The sequence below is a fragment of the Manis javanica genome, chromosome 2 (assembly GCF_040802235.1).
Source record: "Manis javanica isolate MJ-LG chromosome 2, MJ_LKY, whole genome shotgun sequence".
NCBI classification, from domain to species: domain Eukaryota; kingdom Metazoa; phylum Chordata; class Mammalia; order Pholidota; family Manidae; genus Manis; species Manis javanica.
The window spans coordinates 129,934,969-129,960,677 of NC_133157.1; the positions used below are offsets into that span (position 1 = coordinate 129,934,969).

General features: G+C 47.6%; 1 long non-coding RNA gene across 2 annotated transcripts in view; it reads right to left on the minus strand.

Annotated features, from left to right (window-relative positions):
- LOC108404012 (uncharacterized) overlaps positions 1-25,709 on the minus strand; it is a 53,920-nt gene that overhangs the window by 5,203 nt on the left and 23,008 nt on the right. Inside the window, exon 3 of one of the 2 annotated variants that reach the window (XR_005059988.2) lies at positions 1,170-6,001. This is a non-coding gene — a long non-coding RNA (uncharacterized lncRNA). Of the gene's footprint in view, positions 1-1,169; positions 6,002-14,117; positions 20,189-25,709 lie in introns of those variants that run through there. The other variant, XR_001854846.3, reaches the window with a different exon arrangement.

Consider the following 25,709-nt stretch of genomic DNA (forward strand, 5'->3'; position numbering starts at 1 on the left):
TTGATGGTTGAATCCAGAAGTGCAGGAGAGGAAGTAAAACAGGTAAGGGAGCTTACAGATTTTGTTTCATTCTGGAGGTGATGGGAAATCACAGCAGGGTTTAAACAGACAGATGACACAGATTTTCATTTAAAAAAATCAGTCTGATGGAGCAATGGAGTTTGGCTTGGAAGAGACAGAACTGGACAGAGACAGACCCAGAAGTAGCCTTCCCAGAACAGACCCTGATCTGACTTCCCTCTTGAAGTTAGGCATGGCCATGTAACTGGTTCTAGCAATGAGAAGTGAGTGGAAGTTCCATGTGTGTGTTAGTGATATTCTCCTGAGAGACAGAACCAATAGGAGGTGTGTGTATATATGTACACACACACATACCAATGTATTTTAAAGATTATGTGATTATGAAGGCTGGCAAGTCCAAAATCTTCAAGGTAGACCAGTAGGTTGGAGATTCAGGGAAAAGATGATGATTCAGTTCAAGACCAAAGACCCTCTGATGCAGAATTCCTTCCTGTTCAGGGGAAGGTCAGGCTTTTATTCTATTTAGGCCTTCAACTGATTGGATGAGGCCCACCCACATTAGGGAAGACAGTCTGCTTTATGCAAAGTTCGTCTATGTAAGTGTTAACCTCATCCAAAAATACCCTCATAGAGACATCATCCAGAATAATGTTTGACCAAAGGGGCACCATGGCCCAGCCAGTGCATACAATTAACCATCACAATGTGTTTACCTCCAGACTTAAGCACTTAATCACTAGTGCTCAACTTCCCAACTTCTGGCCACAGTGACCCCTGAAGCTTTGATTGAGATGTTACCATCATCATTTGGCAGAATTTCAGTGCACTTGGTGCCCTGAGTGACCCTGCCAGCCCCCACTGGGCTTGTGTCATGGACAAGTCTAAGTCAGTGAGACTTTGGGATTATTTGTTACTGCAATCAACCTAGCCTGTCTTAACCAATAAAGTGGGATTGAAATATAGCAGTAGCTGTGTGGATGGAGAAAGAGAACAGCTATGGAGTAAGTTAAGGGGTAAAATCAAACAAGGACAAGGGAGGAGTCTACGGTGACTCCTGGGTTGGACCTGGGTAACACATGGTAGTTTCTGTTGTCTTCAGAGACAGGGAGATGGGAAGGCATATGTCTGGGCAGAAGAAGAGAACTCACTTGGGCCCTGTCAAGAATGAGGCAGTCACAACCTCTGGAAGGTGGCCAGGGGGCAGTCAGAGGTGGATTTTCTCTGTCTGTCATCTGTGCTTTCCCTTTGAATTCCAGTCTCAACAGCATCAGCAAATCTCTTGAGCAAATTTAGGACCTTGAAAAGTGCCCTGTAAAAAATAGAACCCAATGAAGGGAGAAAATTGACTCATGCAATCATGGAAAGGTGTCTTGCCAATGGATTTCAGCCCCAGGCAAGTTCACTATGGATTCAACGTGACCAAAGAAATGACAGTAGAACGGTCTTGGGGTGAAAGGGTTATATCCAACTTTATTTCCAAGGTGGCAGGTCAATCACTAAAATCTCATCCACTCAGAGCAAGGCTTCAGGCAGCAAACTGGTCTCTGCCTCTGGGCCTCTCTGCCTACACAGCCATCCTCCGGGCCCCTGTTCTCAGCCCTACCACCCCTCCATGCTCTGCTCTGCTCTCCTGCAGCCTTGCAGCTGTGCCACTGCGTCACATAGGACAGTGGGTGGAGCTCTTTACGTAGAGTCAATAACAAGATATTGCACACACATGTGTAGTGAGCTAGCCAGCCAGGGCCAGGTGAGAATCCTGGCCACAGAACCTTAATTTTATCCACAGAAGGGCTTTCACATTTCAGTATTTAAACCCTCTTTATCTGGTCTCCTCCAAGGGTCCTAGCTCCTGGAGTCATATCTGTTGAAGTTGTTTCACTTCCCTGGGAAGGTGGGAAGAAAGGTGTGCTGACTTCACAGACACCTCCTGTGTCCATCCCCAGGTGTTCCATTTGTGTTGGGATGAGGCGGTAAACAGCATGGTTGGCGCTTAGAGACTAGTATGAATGGGTGTATGAGCCCTGTGCTCCCAGGGTGGAGGTGGTCTGCGGGCTTGCTTGCTTAGGGCTGGATTGGCAGAGTGCATGGAGAAATGAAGGGCAAGTCCAGTAAGATCCTGTGGGGGAAACGGAGGCCAGGAATCCAAAACAAAGGTCAATCCACAAAGTGCCAGCAGCTGAAGTTAGGGAGTTTCACCCCCATGTTCCACATTTGAAGAAGATGGAAGGGGTCTGGGGAGCAGGTTAGGAACAATTGAAGTACTTCAGGTGATGCTGGACTGCTTCCAGGATTCCAGGCCCAACTTCCTGGGTGGCTGGTGTAGGTTCTGGCTCGGTTAGGGGTCCAGGGTCCTCACACTGACATCTGAGGACCTGGTCCAGGAGGAATTTTGTTGTGTGGGGTTGTTCTCCATCTGAGATACACAGGCGCATGATGCTGTTTCACTGGACTCACTAAAGGACCCCTTGTCACCAGGCACAGAGAACAGGTCCCTGTGTTTCAGCAATGACTGGGCTGAAGTGCCTGAATCTTGTAGCCTGGTAGGTAAGGACAGAGTGGTGGCCCACATCCTGTGGGGGAGGGACTGGGGGCTGGGTCTGTGGATGGTATTTGTGGGAACTCATCCCACTGTGATGGTGTGGAGTGGCAGAGAGCTACCACCAGCAGCCTGGGCTCTGTGAGAGGGGGTGTAATCCCACACCCCCTTGCTCTCCCCAGCCTCCTTTCCTGAGGCCTCAGCCACCAGTCTTAAGTGGGGTCTCTCTTTTCTCCCAGCTTTCTCTTTGTTTTCTGATTCTGTGGGATTTGGGAGGGGCTGCTGTTCCTCTGTGGCTCCCCCAGATCCCAGGCCTTTCCCACTCCTGTCTGCCAGCCGAGGAATAGGAGAGCCTAGAGCCTGTTTGTCCACCAGTTCTCAGAGCTGTGGGCACAGAAGAGAATCTTCCTCCCTCTTCCATCTCTTTCATTCTTATCGTCTCCCTCTCCCTGCTTTCCCCAGGCTCTAAGATGATAAAACAAACAAACAAAAAAAAAAATGGAACCAGAAAGCTAAAATTGGACCTATGTGACCAATGATTCTGCTTTGGGCATGGAAAAAATAAACCATACTCCATTTCTTTTTTTCCCAGGATCTGAAAAACAACCTTGGCAATTTGGGCAGTTGGCTATTCCTGGGAACATTTCAGAAGAGCTCGTGTTTGTTTATTATTGGGCATTTATAACCATGTTCAAGAGCAGGCTTCCAAGTGACCCACAAAGGAGCATGGGTTGCAGCACTGGCTGGGCCCGGGCCAGAAAGGGGGGATGTCACAGCCCTGGGAGGGCAGCCTGCCCTCGCCTAGCATTTCTGCTTGCAGAGGCTGCCACGTGGGGCAGGGGTGACTGGCTGAAAGCAAGGCCGTCAGTTTTGTTTCTCCACCGAGGCTTCCCTGAAAGAGCATCAGAGTCTAAATCATATTACTTCCAGCATTTGATATAGTGTGCATGCATGCACATGTGTGCCTGCATTTTGGGCTCAGTTAGAGAGTAGAGGTGGCATCTCTGGAGGCACAAAGGGATGGCAGATTCCCGAGCAGCCACCCACAGACCTGAGCCACCCAGGAATGCTGATGGTGCCTGGGCACTGACATCATCTGGCTCTGGCTCTGAGAGGAGCCCTTTGACCCCCAGGCCTTAGGGCAGTTACTTTTAGCCAGCAAACCCATCCTGCAGCATTCCCATGGTGTACTCAGGGAACAATAATTTCAGAGGGGCCGCTTTGACTCTACTGAGCTTCCGTCTCTGCCTCTGCCTATGAGGACGGAGCCCTGAGAGCTCATCCGACCAGTGCCTGCATTTGGTACATGAGCCTGGAGAGGTCAAGTGGCTTTCAAAAAACATTAATTTAAAAAGTGGCATTATTTTACATTTTGCAAATGGTTTTAATGTCTGGCTTAATAGAAGACAGTGGATTGCAATATCTGCTTCTGCATTTAATCAGTTGCAATAACACGCATCATGTAGCTCTCACAGTTGAGGAAAACTTTTTAAGTGGAAACTCAACTGTGAGAGAATGAGAGTGAAAAAAGTACTTAATGTCTTTGGATTATTATGAAAGGATCTTGGACACCTCCAGGGGTTCCAGTACCATACGTGGAGAACCACTGGCCTATTACATATCTGTAATATTCTTTTTCTACTCCAGTGCTTATACTCATTCAGTAAACATTTTTGAAGAACTACCTAGTGTTAAGTTGGGAATTGAAAGAAAAACACAACATATGTGAATCTCAGTCCAAAAACTCAGAAAGAAAGAGAACTGACTTAATTTTCCTGTAACAGTGTAATATCTGATTGTACTCCCATCCCCTGCCAGACTGTTGGGAAACCTAACTAGCTCAATCCTCCTCACATGTAAAGAATGTGGCATATTCTTGGGGCCTGACCGAGAGCTCTGGGGGCTGTCCCACGGCCCTTGATGCTCAGTCTACATGTGCTATTGAGACACCCACTATCCAGTGTGACAACCACTTGGCCCTGCTTCCACATCAGCCTTGGGCGGGGGACTGGTGCTCATGTTTCCATCTGCCTCTTCCTCAAAGGAGCCAAGAACATGGGCCAGGTCTTCCCCTGTGCCACCCCAGAAACCACGATCCTCTCTTGTTCCTTCTTTTCCCCCTTGGTTCCTCCACACAGCACAGACGTATCTTTTCAGAGGGAAATCCTCCCTGTGAGTTTCTTCAAGATCCCATCTCTCCAGTTCTCCCAACAAAAACGAGGAAAACATGCAGGCTGTTTCTCCTTCCCAAGCTGTCTTGTGCCTCCCTTGGGATTAAATGAGTTAATAGTAAATGTGCCTGGACCCCCTTGGTACCTAGTAAATGTTGCTATTCATATTCTTGCTACTTTTACTTGGGAATATTGAAGCACAGAGTTTGAATAGAGAAAAAGGAAGATTTAGGAAAAGCAGCAGTCCTGAGTTCACATGTCCCCATGTCCTGTGATGATACCTGGCTGCCTTAGAAGTTTCTTGGTGCTGGAAGGAGGTCTGGAAACTGTTCCCAGACCCCTTTTCCTACTCATCTACTGTCCTCTGGTGGCTCACACCTCCTGTTTCATTTACAGAGAAGCTTGCTCCTTGGCCACTCCATGGTACCCCAGGAGTGGGGGCATCCTCATGGAGTATGAGAATTGGTGGGGGCTTTGGAAGCTCAGCCCTGCTGAGCCTATTCAGCCTGTGCTCAGGCAGCCCCTGCAATGTGCAACTCTGCAGAGATATCAAGTCCTCTCCAGCCCCTCAGTCCACTTTGGGTGACAACCTGCCACCCCCAGACTTTTCAATGGCATTAGCTGTGAGCTCAGGGCCTCCTGGGAAGCACCCCTAGCAGTCTGATGGGAGCTGGTGGGCAACTGCAGGCTGTTTCTGAGGCACAGGCCCACCAGGTCAGGTCCATCTCACAGGTGGAATAAGGCACGGGTGTCGGATGAGAATGGCACAGGTGGCTGTCCAGGTGTGGGCTGAGAGCATCCACCCTGGGATGCAGGGGCAGCTGCCACTGCCTCTCCTAATGCAGCTGGAGCTCACGGGCAGACTGTCCTGGCTCCCCTGCCCATTCCAGTGAGAGGCCCCACTAGCAGTGTGTGTGTGGGTGACATGCTACCGTGTGGCCACAGGCATGGAGCAGAGAGGAAAAGGGCACAGCTCAGAGTCTTCTTTCTTCCTGTTAAGCTGTCAGCTGCAGTTCCCTCCACCAAGCCTCAGGGATAAGTTTGGAAGAAATGTGGCTGCTGGACAATTAAGCTTTTTAAGTGGAAAATACCCTGTGACGTCTTGGCCGAGTGGGTGTCAAGCCAGGTGAGAACTGCAGGTAGACTCTCTGTGGAAGGCTGTGGGTCTGCTCTGGGAAATGGTGGCTGCACACTCCGCTTCCAAGAGTCTGGGGAGCTGTATCCTGTGTTTCCCTGGAGCAGAAACTGGAGAGGAGCAGGATTCCTTCCAGGCCTTGCCAAATTAAGACAGAGAAACAGGGTTAGGACTGGCCCACAGGCTCCCAGAACCTTAGGCCCAGGCTTCCTGCACAGGCTGTGAGGCCTGTGGGTGGGGCTTGAGTCAAGAACCACAATAGATTACAGTTTAGGAAAAAGCCGGGAGTTGTCTGGTTCTGAGCAGACTCATTTGAGGCAAATCAGAGGTGAGTCAAATGCCTTTGGGGGAGGAAGTGACTTATCAGCCAGCCTTCCCTGCCCTGCATCCATCAGTCACTTGCAGAAAACAAAGGCGAGCAAGAAAGAAGACACTTTGCAAACTTCTGGTTGCAAAGGTTCCTTTTTTTCAGGATTTGGTGGAAATGTGGTTGGCAGCCCCCTTTGGGATGGGGGGTGGGGGTGTCTTTTGGCCAAGTCGGGCCTGTTCTGTGAGGTGTAAGAGTTGGCCAAAGACAAAGGGCTATTCGCCATACTTCCCATGGACTCTTCTCTTACAGATAACCTCGGCTCTTCTGGGGGGCTTACCTTGAAGACAGACACAGCTGCCAAGGGCTGGAGGCTCCGCCACATCTTAAAGCAGCTCTTTAGAGACCTGGTCCACTGTGTGCGATATGGTCTCCATGAACCTGGTTACTAACAACTGTATTTTTCATATGCTGTTATACATAATAGTAATAATGATATATTGTTTCTCTAACTCAGGAAATTACTCCTTAAGTTTGGGGTTGAGGTCTCCTTGTCTGACACTCATAAAGGTAGGTTGTAATGCAGGCTAAAGTTCCCAACTCAGTGACACACTGAGAGTGATTAGCCATTCGTATTTTGGGGGGTTGATTTGTGTCTGTAGCCTACAATCTAGATTTTCCCCTCTCTGTTCTCACAGTGAATACAGAATTCCATCTCCATACAGTCTGTGAACTTTTCTGGGGCAATGAGATTGTCCTCATTTCATGTCACACCTGCCATGGTAACACAAAGGTCTGAAATTGATGTGGTTCAGAGACCCGAGTCCAAGCTATAAAGATAAATCTCTTATGACAGTCTGCAACCAGGCAAAGGGATCCAGCATCTGGCTTTAATGTGAGTGGGAAATCACTAACAGATGACTGTACCCTTCACAGGGCTGTAGTCTCTGGCCTTCCAACTCAAACCGGTTCTGATGGCAGCTCTCCCTCCCCGCATGTGCCCCACAGACGTGGGTTATTTAGAGGACGCCTGGAGCGCCTGATGCTAAATGTATAGCAGCAGGGGTTGCGTGTGTAATGGCTGAGGTCATGGTTATTCATTTCAAGCTGTAAAGACATTTGGTTTTAAAACCCCGGCGACTCCACTGGGATTGGCCTTGGAGAAGAAAAGCAGCCTCTGAGTTCTTTTCCTGTCCAAACGCTGGTGGGATCCGCATTTACACCCCAGGCCGCACTTAACTGTTTGGGGCCAAGGAAAGTCCTGAGACCTCTAACTTGCTCTGAGAGATTTTGCCTTTTGGAGGAAGATGGTGAGTCACAGTGATCTACTACAAACTCACCAATAATGTGTCTGATGCATATGTACCCAAACCAGGAGACACAAAAACTGCTAAGAAATTTTACCAGGGCTCAAAAACCAACACTTTGGGGTTTTGCAAGAGGCATTTGAACAGTCTGCTTCTGGAACCAGTTTCCTCATCTGTAATGGAAAAATGGTTGGGGGAGAAGGGCCAGATTATTTCTCAATCCCTCTCCAGCACTTACTTTATGCAACCCCTTAGACATATTCAACTGTGTATTATATGATTATGTTGAATCTGTATACTGCCTCTCCCAACCCAGACGTTTTCTTGAGGTCAGGGGCCATACCTGGGTGCACACAGCTATTTCTCTACATCTTTGTGCCCCTGTGAGTTCACTATTTTTGAACCAGAAAGGTTAAATGAGAGGTAGAATGGTTATTAGAAGTATTTAAAATATGCCTCGCCCTTTACTTGGTATCATAGCCATGAGCCATAGAAGATGAAGGAGAAGAGGGGATGATGATTTGAGCGATTGTGTTGGGGGCGGAGGAGATGGTGGGTAGAGGGCTTTTCTCTCTTTATACGGAGACATCCAGCTTGATAATAAATGCAAAGGATTCTGTGACAAATAATGCTCATCATTCCAAAAGGGTAACCCTTCTTAGCCCTCCTACAAAGTAGGGCACTCATTACTGTCCCCGAGCCATCTCTAAACATGTGAAACAACAGCTCGTCTAAGAAACATACCCAAATCCATGCTGTTTAACAAATAACATTGCGCCAAACTGTGCTCATGTGGAGAAATAAGACTGCAAGGACGAAGGATTACCATGGTAAGAATACAGGCAGTTTATATTTTCTTCTGCTTGTTCATTTGTATTTTCTAAATTTTCAACCACAAACACAAATTATTTCAGTAATGATAAATCAATCTTAATAACATTTCTTCGGTAATTTGGGAATGATAGAGCCAGGGCAAGTTTCTCAAAATGGGCTTCCTGTTGCCCCCAGGGACAGAACTACACTCTTGCTTTTCCTCCCTTTTCATTGGAATTTGGGCAGTTCTGCACACTACTCTTCAGAGCAGGCCGACTCTGGTTTCTGCCATTGATACCAGCACCTCCCATGGAGTCCCGTGATTCCATCCTTTGGACCATACTGACCTCCTGCCACTGTGCTGGGATGAATGCTCCCTCCTTGGTAGCATTTGGCTTCTGTTGCATGTCTGTGAGCCCTGAGCTGTGCTATTTCTCATGCTGTCCTTGGAATGTTTGGGCCCCTTTGTCAGCTCCCCTCTCCACATCTTCAAGCAGGCCACTTCATTGGGGTAATTGTGTCACTTCCTTTGACATTCTTTCTTGTGTTTCCAGCTTTGTGTGATATAATTTACATATAACATTGTGTAAGTTTGAGGTGTACAAAGTAGTGATTTTAAATATGTATGTACTGCAAATGATCACCACAATCAAGTCAGTCAAATATTTGAACATAGACTGTGTCACGAATCTGTGTCATGTTTGCAAGGGGCCATGCTGATCCCTGGATTGTTCCGATTTTAGCACTTGAGTTAATCCTAATGGTCTAGCTTGGTGCTTCATATATATTAAGCATTGAGAAAAAAATGCAAAATGTGATTATTTTTGAACTGAACTGATAGCATCCTGCCTAAGTTCCTGTAAGACAAGGACCACAACACATCCTAGGTGAAATCTGCCAAATATGACAGAGAAAGAGGATGAGTTCCACACATCAGGAATATGACACCTGTGAGCAGGATGCATATGCAGGGAAAGGCCATGGAATCTTGGTTGTCACAGGCCACCTGATGGCATTTGCCTCCTGGGTGGCCAAGAGGCAGTTGTTGCAGGTGGAATGACCTTGACAGGAAGCACAGCTCTAGCCATGCTTCCCCCTCGTGCATGTGGTTCCTCTGCCCCTAGAGATCCACCCACAGAACAAAGGATGGACAGCATATGCCCCAAGGTCTAACCTGAGGGAACTCAGCCCAAGGTCCTGTGACAAGAAAGGTTTCAGGTTGGGGGAAACATGAGCTTCTAGCTGTGGTTGGCACTGGGGTTTGATGTTGTGAGCCCGGCACCAAAAGGCTCCAGCCTGAGTCTTGGTCACATTCCAAGGGTATGTTTGCAAATGGCATGTGCGTGCAGGCCACCCAGTCTGGAGCCGGCCTCCCTTTTGCCTCTGGCCCAGCGCATGGTTCATTCATTTCCCACAGCTGTCAGGGCAGAGAACAGCAGGTGAAAGCCAGACATGCTCATTGTTCCCAGGAAGCCTTTAGCTATGCCTGCCAGCCCCTCCGCCTGGCCCACAGATCTCCAGCTTAGAGGTGTCATGCTGCGAGGCCAGCTCTCCAAGTGACTGTGACCTGGAAAGGCCTCACTGCAGACACAGCCCTTGAAAGCTCTCCATGTTTGGGCCTGGGAAGCTGCCTTGTGGCCCCTTTGGTGGGTGGGGTGAAGTGCAGGCACAGGTGTGCAGTCCCTGGGGGGCTCAGTAGGGCCCTGATGGCTGCAGGTCAGAGATTGCATTCCACCTCCTGGACCCAGCCCCCTGTCACTTGAAGCAGCAGCCTGGGGTCTGTCAGCTCGCCTCCCCAAATCTTCAAGCAGGTCACTTGAGAGTGGTAATTGTGTCATCTTCCTTTTAAATTATTTCTAATTGCTTAGTTGTGTGTGTGTGTGTGTGTGTGTGTGTGTGTGTGTGTGAATACTCATATATGAACCATCAAGAAATAATTGCAAGATGCAATTGTGTTTGGATGGCACTGACAGTCTCCTGCCTAATTCTAAGAAACTCTCAGATGGAGACTTCAAGGCATCCTGAGTGAATCTGCCAAATATGACAGAAGGAGAAAGATTGAGCATCAGGGGACACCAGTGAGGCACTGCGACCTCTGTCTCCTCCCCTTTCACCTTTCCTCCCTTTAATCTCTACACCCATATCCCGCACTCAGACAGATCCTCTGAGAGCCCAAAGTGGCCTCCAGTTTTAGACCCTGGGCAGGCGCCCACTGCCCAGAGGACTGACTCAGCCCTTACCCTCAGCTTTAAGGTGGTCTCCTTTATGCCCCGTCCCCATTCCTCCAATGTCGCCAGCCCCCAGGAGAGCTCTGCCCACCGCATGGTGTCTTCCTTGCACCCCACCTGTGCCATGTGCCTGGCCCACTCCCACCTTTCACCTCTGCTTCCCTGTCCCACGCTAAGGTGGTGGTCTGAGTTTAGTTTAAGCCTCAACCCCCTTTCCAGCTTGGAAAACCTCAGGCACCTTGGTTTCCCCTTCCTGGAACTGGTCACCACTCTCACTGCAGTGACATCTGTTGGTTCTTAGCACTGGGTATGCTTCCAGGACTCTCCATTTCACACATACATTCTTTCCAAGTAGATGAAAATCCCATTTTGGCCCAAAACTACCTCATATGACTGAAGCTTTGGGACATCCGAGTAATAGTTTCTCAATAGTCAGCAGATTCTGAATTGCCATTACAAAGCAGCCACTTAATGCAGCAGGGCACAGGTCAGACACCTGCTGGTGGCAGCCAGACCACATGGCAGTTCCTGGGAATGAGGCTGAGAGAGTGCTGTAAGGGTGCCATCACATCTCAGGGTCTGGAACATAGTGTGCCCACCCAGCTGGTGCATGAGCTAACTCATCTGGCATCTGCCGCCACGGTCATGGCCACAGGGTGCAGGGTTGGGCAGCAGGAGTTGTTGCTACAGAGCCCATACACCTCAACTGTCCCCAAGGAACCCCTACGAACACAAGCTGGACTGGAGTCTGGCCCTGCCTCAGGCTTCATAGTGGGATGGAAACCACACAGCTGGGGATGGCTGGCCTCCAGGACAGAAGGTGCTGAGGCCACTTGAGCGTCTCTTGGACACATCTGGGACTTGTTTGTGTGGGGAAACTGCCCTATCTCTGGGCCAAGGCTCTGTGGCAGTAGGGGCCTGCGGTCTGGTGAAATGCCCTGTAAGGTCCGGCTGACCCCAATGCCTGCTACCTGCAGCAGTGTCCTTCCCTCCCCCTCTTGCCCCACTGCTGGCTGATCCAGCAGCCCCTGAGCTTTCCTCCTTCTCATCACCCTGCACCCAGTGCCTCCTGGTTCACCAAGCAAGTGTGGGGGAGCCGTCCCGGAAGCCCAATAAACCAGCATCAAAATAGTTTCACTAAGCCCCCTGGGGACACCCAGTCGTCCTGGCTCTTGCTCCCCATTTCTCTGTAACATGGTCCCAGCTGTGTCCACGGAGATGCTGTCACTCATCGGCTGGAGTGCAGGCCTATTTTAGGTGCAGGCCAACCCTCCCTCCTGGCACCCCCACCAGGCCCTCCCTCTGGGGCAACAGTTACCACAGCCATGTGGTTTTTTGTTTCTTTTCTCTGTTTTGTTTAGTTTCATCCTCTTTTAATGATTAACATTTATTGTAGTATAGTTGATATATAACATTATGTTGGTTTCAATGTACAACATAGTGACTTGACTGTTACCTGCAGTACTAAATGCTCACAGTGTTAAGTGTGGTTGGTTACCACCTGGCACCATACAAAGAAATTACAGTATTATTGGCCATATTCCTGATCTGTACTTTCATCCCTGTGGCTGATCTTTTTATAATTTGAAGTTTGTGCCTCTTTCCCCTTCAGCCTTTTCACCCATCCCCCACTGTCCTCCTCCATGGCAACCACCAGTCTGTTCTGTGTTTATGAGTCTGTTTCTGTTTTATTTCTTTATTTTTACATTTCACGTATAAGTGAAATAATATGGTATCTGCCTTTCTCCACCTGGCGTATTTCACTTTGCATAATACCCTCTAGGTCCACCCATGTTACTGCAAATGGCAAGATTTCATTCTTTTTTTTTTCTTTTTATGGCTGAGCAATATTCCATTGTATATAGGAGCCACATCTTCTTTATTCATTCATTTAGTAATGGATACTGTGGTTGGTTCCATATCTTGCCTGTATAAATAATGCTGTAATACATGTAGAAGTGCATAGATATTTTTGAATTAGTAATTTTGTTTTCTTTGGGTAAATTCCCAGAAGTGGAATTGCTGGGTCATACGGTATTTCTATTTTCAGCTTTTTGAGGGATCTCCATAATACTTTCCACAGTGGCTTCACTGATTTGCATTCCCACCAGCAGTGTAGGAGAGCTCCTTTTCTCCACATACTCCCCAACACTTGTTATTTCTTTTATATTTTATTTTATTTTATTTTATTTTATCTATTCTATTCTATTCTATTCTATTCTATTCTATTCTATTCTATTCTATTCTATTCTATTCTATTCTATTCTATTCTATTCTATTCTATTATTTTATTTGCCATTCTGACAGGTGTGAGGTGATACCTCCTTGTGATCTGCATTTCCCTGATGATGCAGACCTTGCTCTGTGACCTCAAGAGCCTCCAGAGCAAAGCCCGCAAGGACACTGACAGACTACCTGTCCCTGCAGTGGGGCAGGGACACACACAATGCCAGGTAGTTGAGCGGACGCTCACTTGGGAGCTGCTGTTCTCCCTCGAGAAGTGGGCCATCATGAGAGGAGAGGCTGAGACACCGTCAGCTGCCCCACTGGCACCCCCAGCATGGTGAGGCAGGTGGCCCAGCACCCGGGCTCAGGCCATGCGAACTCAGGGACTGGGAGCCACTCATGTCCCCTCCTACTCATTAGGATGGCTGGCGCACAGAGAGGAGGAGCCTCTTCTGAGCTGCAGGCTCTGCTGAGAACCCTAGAGGAGCTGCTGGGTGCCCAGGAGAAGCTGCCAAACTTCCTCAAAAAACGATGAAAGAGATGCTGTTTTCTATTAGGGAAGCAGACGGGTGGGATTGCAGGTCTTGGCGAGGTCAGGCCCAGTCACTTGAAGCTGCCTCCCCTGGGAGTAGGTGTAAAGGCTGCTGCCCAGGCCCAGCCTGCCCCAGGGCCCTGAGGTGACCCCCATCCTTAGGGCGTGTGGGCGAGCTCCTGGTCCCAGTGCTGTGGTTTTTAAGTGTGGTGTGGAGGTAGATCACACGTCTTGGTTGTTGCAACTAGTGTTAACAGCTGCGAACATCATCACAAGCCATTGGTTGATTGCCTTAGGTACCCACAGTAAGATGTTTTAATGAAGACATGATCTGTGCTTTCTAGACAATTCCAGGCTGTTTATGGAAAATGCAGACCAGTGTGGCAGAATGAAAGGCAGCTTGGTGGGTAAGACTGGGGACTCTGGAGCTTGCTGCCGCCGTTTGAATCCTGACTTGGCTACTTACTGGCTGTGTACCTTGGGCATGTTACTTATCTGCTCTGTGCCTCAATCCCCTTCTGAAAATGGGGATGGAGGTAATAACAGCATCTACTTTATTGAGCTGCTTTGAGGAAACAATGAATCATGTTTGCAAAGCTCTTAGAACAGTGTCTGGCATTATATACTTCCAGTGTTGTAAAAATAAATAACACAAGATAAAAACGTGGTCTCAACAAATGGGAAGAGATGGTATCCAGGTTTTGAGATGAGGTTTGGCAGTTTTCCTGCGTGGGTTTGTTTTTAAGCCTAGTTTCAGTTGCTTTGAATGTTTTGGGTTTCTGGGAGTAGCACATAGGAAGGAATGCTGTTCCCAAATAGGACTTCACGGGCTGTGACAGTGTGGCCATACCACCTGAGAGAGCTCTCCTGTAACAGCGGCCATGCTCTCCAAGCCTAGGGCAAATCTCTTCTCTGATAAATTGCTGCCTACTGATGAGAGAAATTTCGAATGGGAGAGGCTGAGCTAAGGTCACAGGATGTGGGGTCTGAGGAGGAAATTACGACAAAACTTCCAGCGGCTGGGCAGAAAGAGGGTTCTCCTCTGGTCAAGCAGATGTTTACATAATGTCATGTCCCCAACTGGACCATGCCCTCTCCGGTTCTCCAGGGCCCAGTGGAGAAGAAGGAGTCCCCAGTTAGAGAAGGGAGGTAAACGTGGAGTCAGGCGGAAAATGTGCTCCCCAGCACCCAGGGGTCCTGAGTATCACAGGGCCTTGTGGACCAGCCAGAGAGGGAGAGCCCACCCATTAGTGGGGCCCATCAAGGGCAGTTATACAGGCTGGGGGCTTGCAGTCCCGTGCTGTCTCAGGCAGGGAGAGGGTACCCATCTCTGTAACTGGCAGGGCTGCCTGGATGTGGCCTCGCCTGCATCTGGAGTGGTCAGGCACAACCTGACTGACGGCAGGGCAACTAGCAGTGTGGAGGTTGAGTCGTCCAAGAATACTGAGGCTAGCCAGGCTAGCCTCTGGGCAAAAACAGCACATCAACCTTATAAAAGCTGAGTCACCAATACCAGTAGCAACCACTTAGAAGCACTTGCTATGTGCCAGACACTCTTCTAAATGTTCTGTCTAGAATAACTGACTCAGTCCTACCGAAGCCCTACGAGTGTCATCTCCATTGCACAGGGGAGGCAGCTGACACACAGAGAGGTTAAGTAACTTCTTCAAGGACACACAGCTTATAAACAAGAGAGCTAGGGTTCAAACCTAGCTTGTTTGTCTCCAGAACACTTGCTCTTAATTACATCAAGCAGCTCCCAAATCACACAATTGCATATGCAGTTCTAAATACAGTACTGGACCCCACATTCAAGTTGCATCAGCCTCCTTAGCTTCTAAGACCCATATGCTTTACCTACTTCCCAGTCACTCGGCAGCACAGGGGAGCTGGTGACAAACTCACAAGAGTGTTCGGGTTGTGACTGCTTTCTACCACGTCATGTCCTTATTGGCTCACAGGGGTTTTTAAGTGATTAGAACCCTCAAGACATTTCCATGCAGCCAAACTTCCCTACAGTGTATTTCTTATTGGTTTTGACCCATTATTCTAATCTAATCAGGTCTCCTTTATGGACACCAACTTGGTCATTGTAAGCACGTTAGCTCTGCCTCTTGGATTGTTGTCTGTGGATTTGCCCAGGATGTTTTCATTCCTGTCACTTTAACAATGAAGGCACAGGATGGGGCGAAGGAACTTTCTTCATTTACTCTTATTTAGCCAACTTTAGATGGGTCCCACTGTGGACTCACCCTGCACATTGATCCAAAGGGTGTAATAGGAGTGGTCTCAAATCCCTGCTCCTCCTACTGCTTCCCTCCTGCCTGCACTGCTTTGTGGCCCCTTCCACCTTTCCTCCCAGATCCTGTTTCTTCCCCTTACTTGGGAAGGAGGGCTCCTTGGGGACAGGTTCTGAAACTGGAGCTCTTGCCCAGCATTCCCCTATTGTCTTCAAGGCGGTGGAGCAGAACAAACCTGCCGGAGATTCACATTACAGCTCAGTGCTTGGGCAGGCCAGGGGCCAGGGGCCAGCCACAGCTGTTACCAAGGCAACCAGTGGTACAGGAAAGAGTAACAGACAAGAGCTGAGGCCCTGCACCAGCCTCCAGGGGCCAAGCTGCTGAGGGGCCTGGACCAAAGGGGAGGGGAGGGCAGGGCAGGGGGTCACCACAGGCAGCAGAGCCCACTGAGGGGGTGGGTCTGGCTTTACCCTGAGCTGCTTCTGCACCTCTGAGGGAGAGACCATGCTTTTCCCACCCTGCTGAGCTCATTTCTAAACAGATAGAGCACAGGACCATTCAACAGAGCAGGGCCTTGACTTGGAGGCAGGTGACGAGCAGGAAGAACTGTCTCCTCTGGCCCTGGCCACAGCGGCTGATTCACACCAAGCAGGCAGGGAGGCCATGGTTCCTTCAGGTGAGGCCTGGGGTCAGACAGCTGATCCTGGAGCTAGCTGGAGGCAGTCAGATGCCAAAAGGTGCAGTGTGAAGAAATGCTAGGGCAGTGCCCTGTCCTTAGTGTCCCACCTGGAACTTTGCCACACCAGTAACTTTGCCACGGCTCTTCCATCTTCACCACAGTCATGTCGTGGTGGGTCCCTTCTTCGGCCTGGTGTCTCTTATGAAGCCACCAGAATCCCTGTGCAGATCCTCCTGAAGTCCAGGCTCTCTCTGCGTGGCCCTGCATCGGGGTGGCCGTGCTGTGCTTGCCCGGGACATGCAACCAGGTGAAGGACTTGAGAAACTAAGGTGGCTTCCCTTTAAGGAATACCCATGGAAGTCGGCCTATGAATCATCTGCTCCCTAACTTTACAAGGGAGGTGAGTAGAAACAACCTCCTAAGGAGGAAACCCGTATGGAAGAAAAGTGAAAAATCATTCCTCATTCACTTTGGAATGCACTGAGGGCTCTTTCCTGCTTTTTATGTGTGCGACTATTTGGCATAATCATGTCATTTAGAAGGAATGTTTTCTATTTGGGGTTATTTATGTTTCCCTCCCTCACTTGGCACAAATATTCAAGAATGGTCTCTCTACTAAAAAACACTCTGCTTACTGGCTGTCTCCTATGTGGCCAGGAGCAGAGAAGATGGTGAAACACTGTCCCTGTCCCCAGGGGGTCTGCCAGGATGTGACAGAGACCAGCACTGTATTGGCAGGACCAAGGGTCCCCCATGCTGCCACAGGGCTTGCTACGGCATCCTGTGCTCTCGCTTGTCTAATCTGGAGGTCATCAAGTTTTACAAAGGAGGACACTGAGACACAAAGAACGTGCCTCTGAAACCTGCATGACTACTAAACTAGATTTGGGGCAGACCATGCTCCTAACACTGCCCATGGCTTCGTGGAAGTGGAGGGTCAGAGGAGGCTTTTCAAGAGGAATGGCCATCCCACTAAAGGCCAGGGTGGGAGGTTTCAGGAGAGGGCAGGCATGGAGAAGTTGTGCCGGGTGGAGGTGGTAATCTAGCACCCCTGCAGCCATGGGTGTACAGGGCGTGGATGGACACAGGGAGGCTGTGTGTCTCAATGTGCCTTTGAGAGGCTACTAACCTGAGTCCTTATGGTCATGGGACATTTACAATGTCCATAAAACAGCAGGTGCTGGTGAGCCAGACACTGGGCACGCTGCCTGTGCACTTTGGATTCTGAAGAAGGAGTCAATCATTAACCAGGTGGCCCCCCCCAGCTGGGGAAGCTGAGGCTTTTAAGGGTCAGATGAGAGCCATAGGGAGTGTGACAGGGAAGAGGTCTAACTAGCTGAGTGACCTATGGTAAGCCTCTTCCTCCAGGCCTCAGTTTCCTCTGTGTGACACAGAGGCAGTAGCAGTCCTGGCCTCAAGGATTGCTGGGGGGACTGGGTGAGCAAACAGATGTAACCTGCAGCCCCATGGGACATTCTCTGGGTATTGGGTATTGCTGTCATCCAAAGGTCAGAGTGCTTGGTCCCGGTCCTGTTCCTGACCCTTATCCAGCTGGGTGGGTGCTACCTCCATAGCATGTCGGGGCCTTGGTCCCCTCCAAAGTCCCCATGAGCCATTTGTGCTGAGGCTGAGACAGGTCCAGGGCTGTCTTCTCAGCGGGCCTCACTGGGGCCATTCATGGGGGGGAGCCCAGCCTCTAGGCCCATGTGGTTGGCTGCCTGCTGTGTCTCCCTCACTGGTTTGTGGCAGGTGTGGGCAGTTGGAAGCTTCTCCTCATCAGATAATGAAATTCCTGGTATATTTATCAGGCATAAGAACATTGCATGCCACCCACTCCAGAGGGAGCAGCTGCATTTTGTCTTCAGCTTCCCTGGGTCAACCTCAGAGCTGGGAGGGGAGGTTGCCTCATGGTAGAGATGGTACTGCTGAGCATCCTGGTGCCTGGAGGGGAGGTATGATAGTCAGCCCCAAATGCCAGTGATGGGGGCTGAGGGGCACAGTGGAGGCCAGATTGGCTGCTGGGAGCAACTTCATGATTCTAGACACAGGACTTAGAGCTGGTTGCAGAGGCCTGGGGGTCTTACCAGTAAGCTTCACGCTGTTGTGAACATCTGAGATAATGCACAGAAATGCTCAGCACAGGTGCTGACAGACAAACTCTCAGCTAAGCACACATCAGTTTTCCCATCTCTCCAGCTGGTTACACTGGCCTTAGATGCCCACATACTCCACCTGCCCACAGGCCTCTCCCTCCTCCATTGCCAAATTGTCATATGACCTCTGTGAAGTACCAGGTACACAGTGAAGACATCCCACATGGAGCTCTGTTCCCAATTAGAAAGAGGCCCAGGGCACTGACATGAACCTCAGTCATCATTTGGCTAAATTGGTCACTAGCCTGCTGCACGGTTTCTCTCTCCTTACATCTCGCTTCTGTTGGGGCCTGGCCTTGGGTTCAATTCTTGGTGAAATAATATTTGTAAGACTTTAACTGACCTAGTGGCCTGTCATTTGCTTGTCCTTGGTTATGTGTTAAATCTCCCTGAAATTTAGATTCCTCATTCTGTAATGCAGGCAGACATGGCAACACTAATCAGGCCCAGATTCGTGGGATAAAAAGCTATGAGAATAAGTGCTCTATAAGTGCCACATCCAGACACGAGGAAGCATTTGGGTGTTTGCCACAGAGGGATGATCGGAGGAGAGGGTGTGCTCAGGAGCCCCCCAGCAAGGAGGCCCACTGCAGCCCTTTCTACTGTCAGGCTGCAAGGAACCTGTGGCGGCAAGGTCCTGGCGGTGTGAGGACTGGGCTAACCCTGGGGGTTTGTGGTTATTTATTTAGAGGACTGCAAAAATGACAAGGAGAGGCCAGAGAGCCTCACAGGCCTTGGGGGCACCTCCCCTTCTCAAAGCCACCTCCCTGGCCCAAGGCCAGGTGGCCCTGCAGTTCATCCAGAGTGATGGCTGCACAGGGCCTATGTCAGGACCCTGCTGACACCTGGGTCACTGCCCTGCCTCCTCCTCCTCTAGAAGGGGCTGGCACACCCTGCAGAGGTGGCTGTCTGAAAGATGCTTCTCAGAAGGAACCCAAGTGTCCAGGACTTTCCCCACCACCCAGGCACGGCATCTCTCAAACACTCTGCACTTGACCTACCCTTATCAAGTCGACAGCCAAAAGGGGAGGAAATACACCTATCACTGGAAGTGCTTCCAGGACCTGCAGTTATTCCCCGCCCACCCAGAATCGACTGTTCAGGAACATTTATCCAGCTGTGGGGCTTTTTAAAAACACCCCTGGGCCTCAGGTGTGGAAGATGTGAGCAGGCATGTTCTCTCCATGTGTGCAGCTCCTCCTCCTTTGTTCCTGGGTCCTACAGGGCTTGTGACAACTGTCCCAATCAATCATGGCCATAGCTATATTTTCTCTTCCTCTGCTTTGCAAATCCCTGACACAGTACGCATTCAATACATTGTGTGAATAAATATTAGATTTATATAGAATTATTGTATCAATAACTTTGGCTCCCCAGCCTTGTACCCATTTACCTAAAGAAAACTCTAAACCCAGTGCATGGTACCTATTAGGGCACTCAATGGATATTTGTTGAATAAATCCTGCTCCAAGAATTCTTCCCTCCAGCTCCAACACAGGGATGCCAGGGACAAGGACCTGGGGCCTTTGTAATGGAGGGGTCTGGCACTGGGCCTGGGCAGCAATTAGTTTGAGTGTCCAAGTTCAGAGGGTGCACATTCCCATGCATCAGACACACCTCCCATGTTAATAAACAGGTAAATGCATGAAGAAAAATGCAAGGCTATGCAAACCACATCCTGAGTAGTAGCTAGAACTTGATCTACAGAGTGATGGGTTCCATGCAGAACCCTTACCCTGCAGTGGCCCAGCCCCTGCCATTCAGAGAGGTTGTGCAGTCTGTCCAAGGTCACACAGCCGGTAGCACTGAGATGCTTCATTGTCCTCTGTAGTCTTGTCACCTGTTGGACAGAGCAGAGATTGCTGGAGGGGAAGAAAGGAGGCCAGAGTAGTTTGTCTCATAGCGACAATGGCAATGAAGTCCACCTGGTACATGGGAACCAAACCAACCCCTGATTCAAGGGGACAGGGCTTCGCAGATGCTCATTTTAGTGCCAGAAGAGCAGCTCACACTGAGTGCCTCCTGTGCAGGGTGCTGGCTGGACCATGGCCCACCCAGCCAAATGCCCAGCAGTGGGCAGTCAGTGGGCAGCCTTTGCCATGACACTGAGGACAGGAGTGAGTCACATTTTTCTCATTTTTGTCCAGTGTTCCTAAGAGCTAGAAGGCTGTGATGGACCTTGCAGAGAAAACACATGTGATAGGTCAGCTCGTTCAGCACTATTGGCCAGGAGTTCAATGTTAATATCTCAATAATATCTCAATAATAAAAAGACCTCAATAATAAGGAGGTCTTTAAACAAAAACATACAAAACTGGGTGATGTATTCTTCAGTTGATGAAAATGTTGATACAAGAGGCTCAAAAGAGCCTAAGCCTGTATTTCCCCTAGAAGTAGTGGTTTAGTATTTGCTAAATCAGTGTTCCACAGACTTTTAAGAACATAACTACCATGAATAACAAGAATTGACTGTAGTTTGTCTAATTAATACCAGGTGAGAAATAAGGGAAAAAAATGAAAAGAATCCCAAAACATAAAGCAAATCAGCTTCAAAGTCCGAGATGACCTAGTATTTACTATTTTCTTAGATATGCATCTCCTTGCCCTTCCGTGTTGGGAACAGATTTGTCCACAGATGTGTCACCTGGGCCCCCACTCTCCTCCCTTCTAGCTTCTCTCCACGGTTCAGGAGGTATTTTGACACTTCAATGGTCATAGCCAAGAGGGACGGATACACTTTCTGAAGTTTGCCTTCAGCACTCTCTCTGATCATTTATTCTATGTTTTTGTAGGGGAACGTGACATAATGTTGTAAAGTACATAAAACGATAAGCGTTGATGAATTGTTACTAGGTGTACACCTGTGAAGTCATTGCTGGATCAAGGTTTAGAATATTCCTTTGATCATTTTATATCTGAGGAACATACCTCATTATACCTAGTGAGTGACATTATTTATGCCATCATCTGGGCATTTCACCTCCTACACCCACAGTAGGGGTGTAGTTTTTCTATTTAGGCTCATTAACACAGCCATATATTAATAAAACATGTGATTCATGATTCATATCATAAAATAATACAAAATATGCACATGTATTGGAAAAGGAGGGTTATTCCCTCATACCATGATGAAAAAATAATACTGGTATTTAATTAGCTGAATCTTTTAAAACTATTATTTAAGGATACCAATTTTGAATGATGTAGTCTTCACCCTTATTACTGGGCAAATATTTATGGATAGTTACTGTAACAAAATTTATTTAAATCACTATTTCTATTATTTGGCTCATAAATATTTTGATGTTTTGGGAAGTCAAATGTGTGAAGTATATTTGTTTCCCACAAGATGCAGTTTTGTGAGATGACTCTCATTCCAGCCTGTCTTTTGTGGATTTAGAGCTAGCTTTACTTTCGAGCAAAATTACCCACCAAAGCCACGTGTGATCATGAGTGTGAAAAAAAACCTTAGAGTAGCTTTGTTAGAGGTAATACACAGTAAATTTTTTAAAAGACACATGCCGTATGAGGAGGAGCTTCCGGCATCAGCACTCTCTGGAGGACTTGTGCCGGGGGATGATCAACAAACAGCCTCCACAGGGATCTGGGCGATGCTGCGGTTGTGGCTGCATCCACCCCACCGTTTCCTGGACTTGCCATTGGAATGAGGAGGGAGATGTCTAGGCTGGCATGTGCATACAGTGAGACAACGAATTTGACCGGATCTGTACTGTTGGAACTCAACCAGGAGTTGGGAGGGGTGCAAGTTGTAGCACTCCAAAATCTCATGACTATAGACTATCTACGGTTAAAAGAACATATGGGATGTGAACAGATCCCAGAAATGGGCTGCTTTAATTTGTCTGATTTATCTCAGACTGTTCAAGTACAGATGGACAATATCCATCATATCATAGACAAATTTTCACAAATGCCTAGGGTGCCTAAATGGTTTTCTTGGCTTCACTGGAGATGGATGGTAATTATAGATTTGCTTTGTTTATGTCACTGTATTCCTATTATGTTAATATGTGTGTGCAAATTAGTTAGTAGTTTAAAACCTATACATACTTAAGGTACTCTACAAGAAATGTCAAAGAAATAAGCAATCCTCCCATGTTTTCTTCCATATGCTACCTCTATAGCTTTTCTTCTTCCTTCCTAATTACAACCCTTAAATAGAATTCGTGCCTCATATCGAATTTACCGAGTATCATAATTCCTCCAGGTGGTAAAGATACCTCGAGACAAGTGCTGGGCATAGAAGCCACAGGGCATAAATCTGCAAAGAAGTAAAAAGCTAACCTTTTCAAACAATATGGCCTCTCTCTCACTTACCAACTTTACATTTCACTGTATGGCCCCGGAAGATGACTGGTTAGCCAGAGACGGGTAAGATTCCTCAAGGGAGGAACAACCTAAGACAGGCACAGTCGCAGTGGGGCCATCAGGTGAGAAATTGGGGATCAACAGAGGTGAAGCTCAGAACCTCACCCCCCCTACTTTGAGAGAAATCTTCTGCATCCGTGGATGTTTTGCTGCCCTTGTCTAGCTTGGATTAATACTCAGTCCATAGGCACAGACCTGATCATCTACATTTGCCCTCTTACATCACTAAACTATGTTTTCTACCTTTATCTTGCATCTACCTACCACTTCAGCATTTTATTAAAAATAAAAATAATAATAATAATAATAAAGGGAGAAATGTGGGATCCACAGATAAATCAAGTATAAAAATCAAACGAATATTCATATTTGACCTGATTGTTTATAGTTCATAATGCATGATCAAAACCGAAAGTTTCTGTGATGACTGCCCTTGTACTGTTCACCATGTAAGAATTTATTCACTATGTAAGAATTCGTTCACCATGTAAAAACTTGTTCGTTATGCTTCAGAAGATTGGAGACTGATGAGAATTAGGCTTGAGATGGATTAATGATTGTGCATTGAGCATTGACCCCCTATACAGAATTTTATTGTTGTTAACAACCATTTGATCAATAAATAGGAGAGATGCTCTCTCAAAAAAAAAATGTGATTACAGAGTTGAGAAAACAGTCTTTTAAAAACTATGCTTAACCTCATGAATAAAGATAAGCATTAAAAAAAAAAAAAAGACACATGCCTTGTGGTCTTGCATTATAGGCTTTTGCAATGCAAGGACCCAGAGCAGCCCCCATTTCAACACTGGAGAAGTTAGCTCCAAAAGTTGTTATCTATCTCTTGCTCTGGGAGGGACTTCCCTGCCCTACCCAAAGCTCATCACTCACAGAGTTGTCCTAGCTACCAAAAAACACACTGAAGGAGTACTCATTGCTGATCCTGGAGGGAAGGAGCTCATCACCACTTTGACTAACGGAGGATGACAGGGACTGGCCCCTGCCTGTGGGCTCATTCCTGAGAAGAGGCTGGGGTGGGGAGGGTTGCCATGGCGATGGCCAGTCAACACAATAAAGGTGAAAAGAGGAATCTGGTTTAAATGAAGTATGAGTCTTAAAGGGAGAAGGGGGAAAGGAAGGCAGTGGGGTGTTTAAAGGCCTACAGACGAGGGCCTATCACACAGGGACAGAAGCTGGCCTTGAAAATAACTGCCCACAGTCCAGAAACCAAGGGTGGGCATGACCACCAAAGTGAGTCAGGGTGAGGCAACCTGAAGCTGGGAGAGAAGCAGGTTAACATGTCTCCTGCTTTTGTGTTATGTTCTTTGACAGTGTTGTCTGGATTGGATTTGAACATGGGTGTGCATTTGCATTTTTTTGCTCTTTTGGAGATGTGCAAACAAAGAGCACCCGTGGGAATACATTCTGCCCCAGCTTGGATTCTCATGACCAGGTTGTCATGTTCTGCCTTTCTTTTTTTTTAATTTTAAAAGAATTTTGGTATCATTAATATACAATTACATGAGCAACATTGTGGTTACTAGATTCCCCCATTATCAAGTCCCCACCACTATACCCCATTACAGTTACTTTCTATCAGATTAGTACGATGCTATTTAGTCCCTACGTGTCTTTTCTGTGCTACACTGTCATCCTTGTGCCTCCCCGTATGTTATGTGTGCTAATCATAATGCCCCTCATTCCCTTTCTCCTTCCCTTCCCTCCCATCCTCCTCAGTCCCTTTCCCTTTGGTAACTGTTAGTCCATTCTTGGGTTCTGTGATTCTGCTGCTGTTTTGTTCCTTCAGTTTTTGCTTTGTTCTTATACTCCACAGATCAGTGAAATCATTCGATACTTGTCTTTCTCTGCCTGGCTTATTTCACTGAGCATAATAGCCTCTAGCTCCATCCATGATGTTGCAAATGGTATGGTTTGTTTTCTTCTTATGGCTGAATAATATCCCACTATGTATATGTACCACACCTTGTTTATCCATTCATTTTACTGATGGACACTTGGGTTACTTCCATGTCTTACCTAATGTAAATAGTGCTGCCATAAACTTTGGGGTGCATATATCTTTTTGAATCTGGGATCTCTTTTTCCTTGGGTAAATTCCTAGGAGAGGAATTCCTGGGTCAAATGGTATTTCTATTTTGAGTTTTTTGAGGAACCTCCATACTGCTTTCCACAATAGTTGAACTAATTTACATTCCCACCAGCAGTGTAGGACGGTTCCCCTTTCTCCACATTCTCGCCAACATTTGTTGTTGTTTGTCTTTTGGATGTTGGCCATCCTAACTGGTGTGAGGTGATATCTCACTGTGGTTTTTATTTGTGTTTCTCTGATGATTAGCTATGTGGAGCATCTTTTCATGTGCTGGTTGGCCATCTGAATTTCTTCATGGAGAAGTGTCTGTTCAGATCATCGGCCCATTTTTTAGGTGAATTATTTGCTTTCTGTCTGTTGAGGTGCATGTGCTCTTTATATATTTTGGATGTCAACCCTGTATTGGATCTGTCATTTATGAATATATTCTCCCATACTGGGAGAATGCCTTTTTGTTCTACTGGTGGTGTCCTTTGCTGTACAGAAGCTTTTTAGTTTGATATAGTCCACTTGTTCATTTTTGCTTTTGTTTCCCTTGCCTATGGAGGTATGTTCATGAAGAAGTTGTTCATGTTTATATTCAAGAGAGTTTTGCTTGTGTTTTCTTCTAAGAGTTTTATGGTTTCATGACTTACATTCAGGTCTTTGATCCATTTTGAGTTTACTTTTGTGTATGGAGTTAGACAGTAATCCAGTTTCATTGTCTTACATGTAGCTGTCCAGTTTTGCCAACACCAGCTGTTGAAGAGGCTGTCATTTCCCCATTGTATATCCATGGCTCCTTTATCATATATTAATTGACCATGTATGTTTGGGTTAATATCTGGACTCTCTATTTTGTTCCACTGGTCTATGGTTCTGT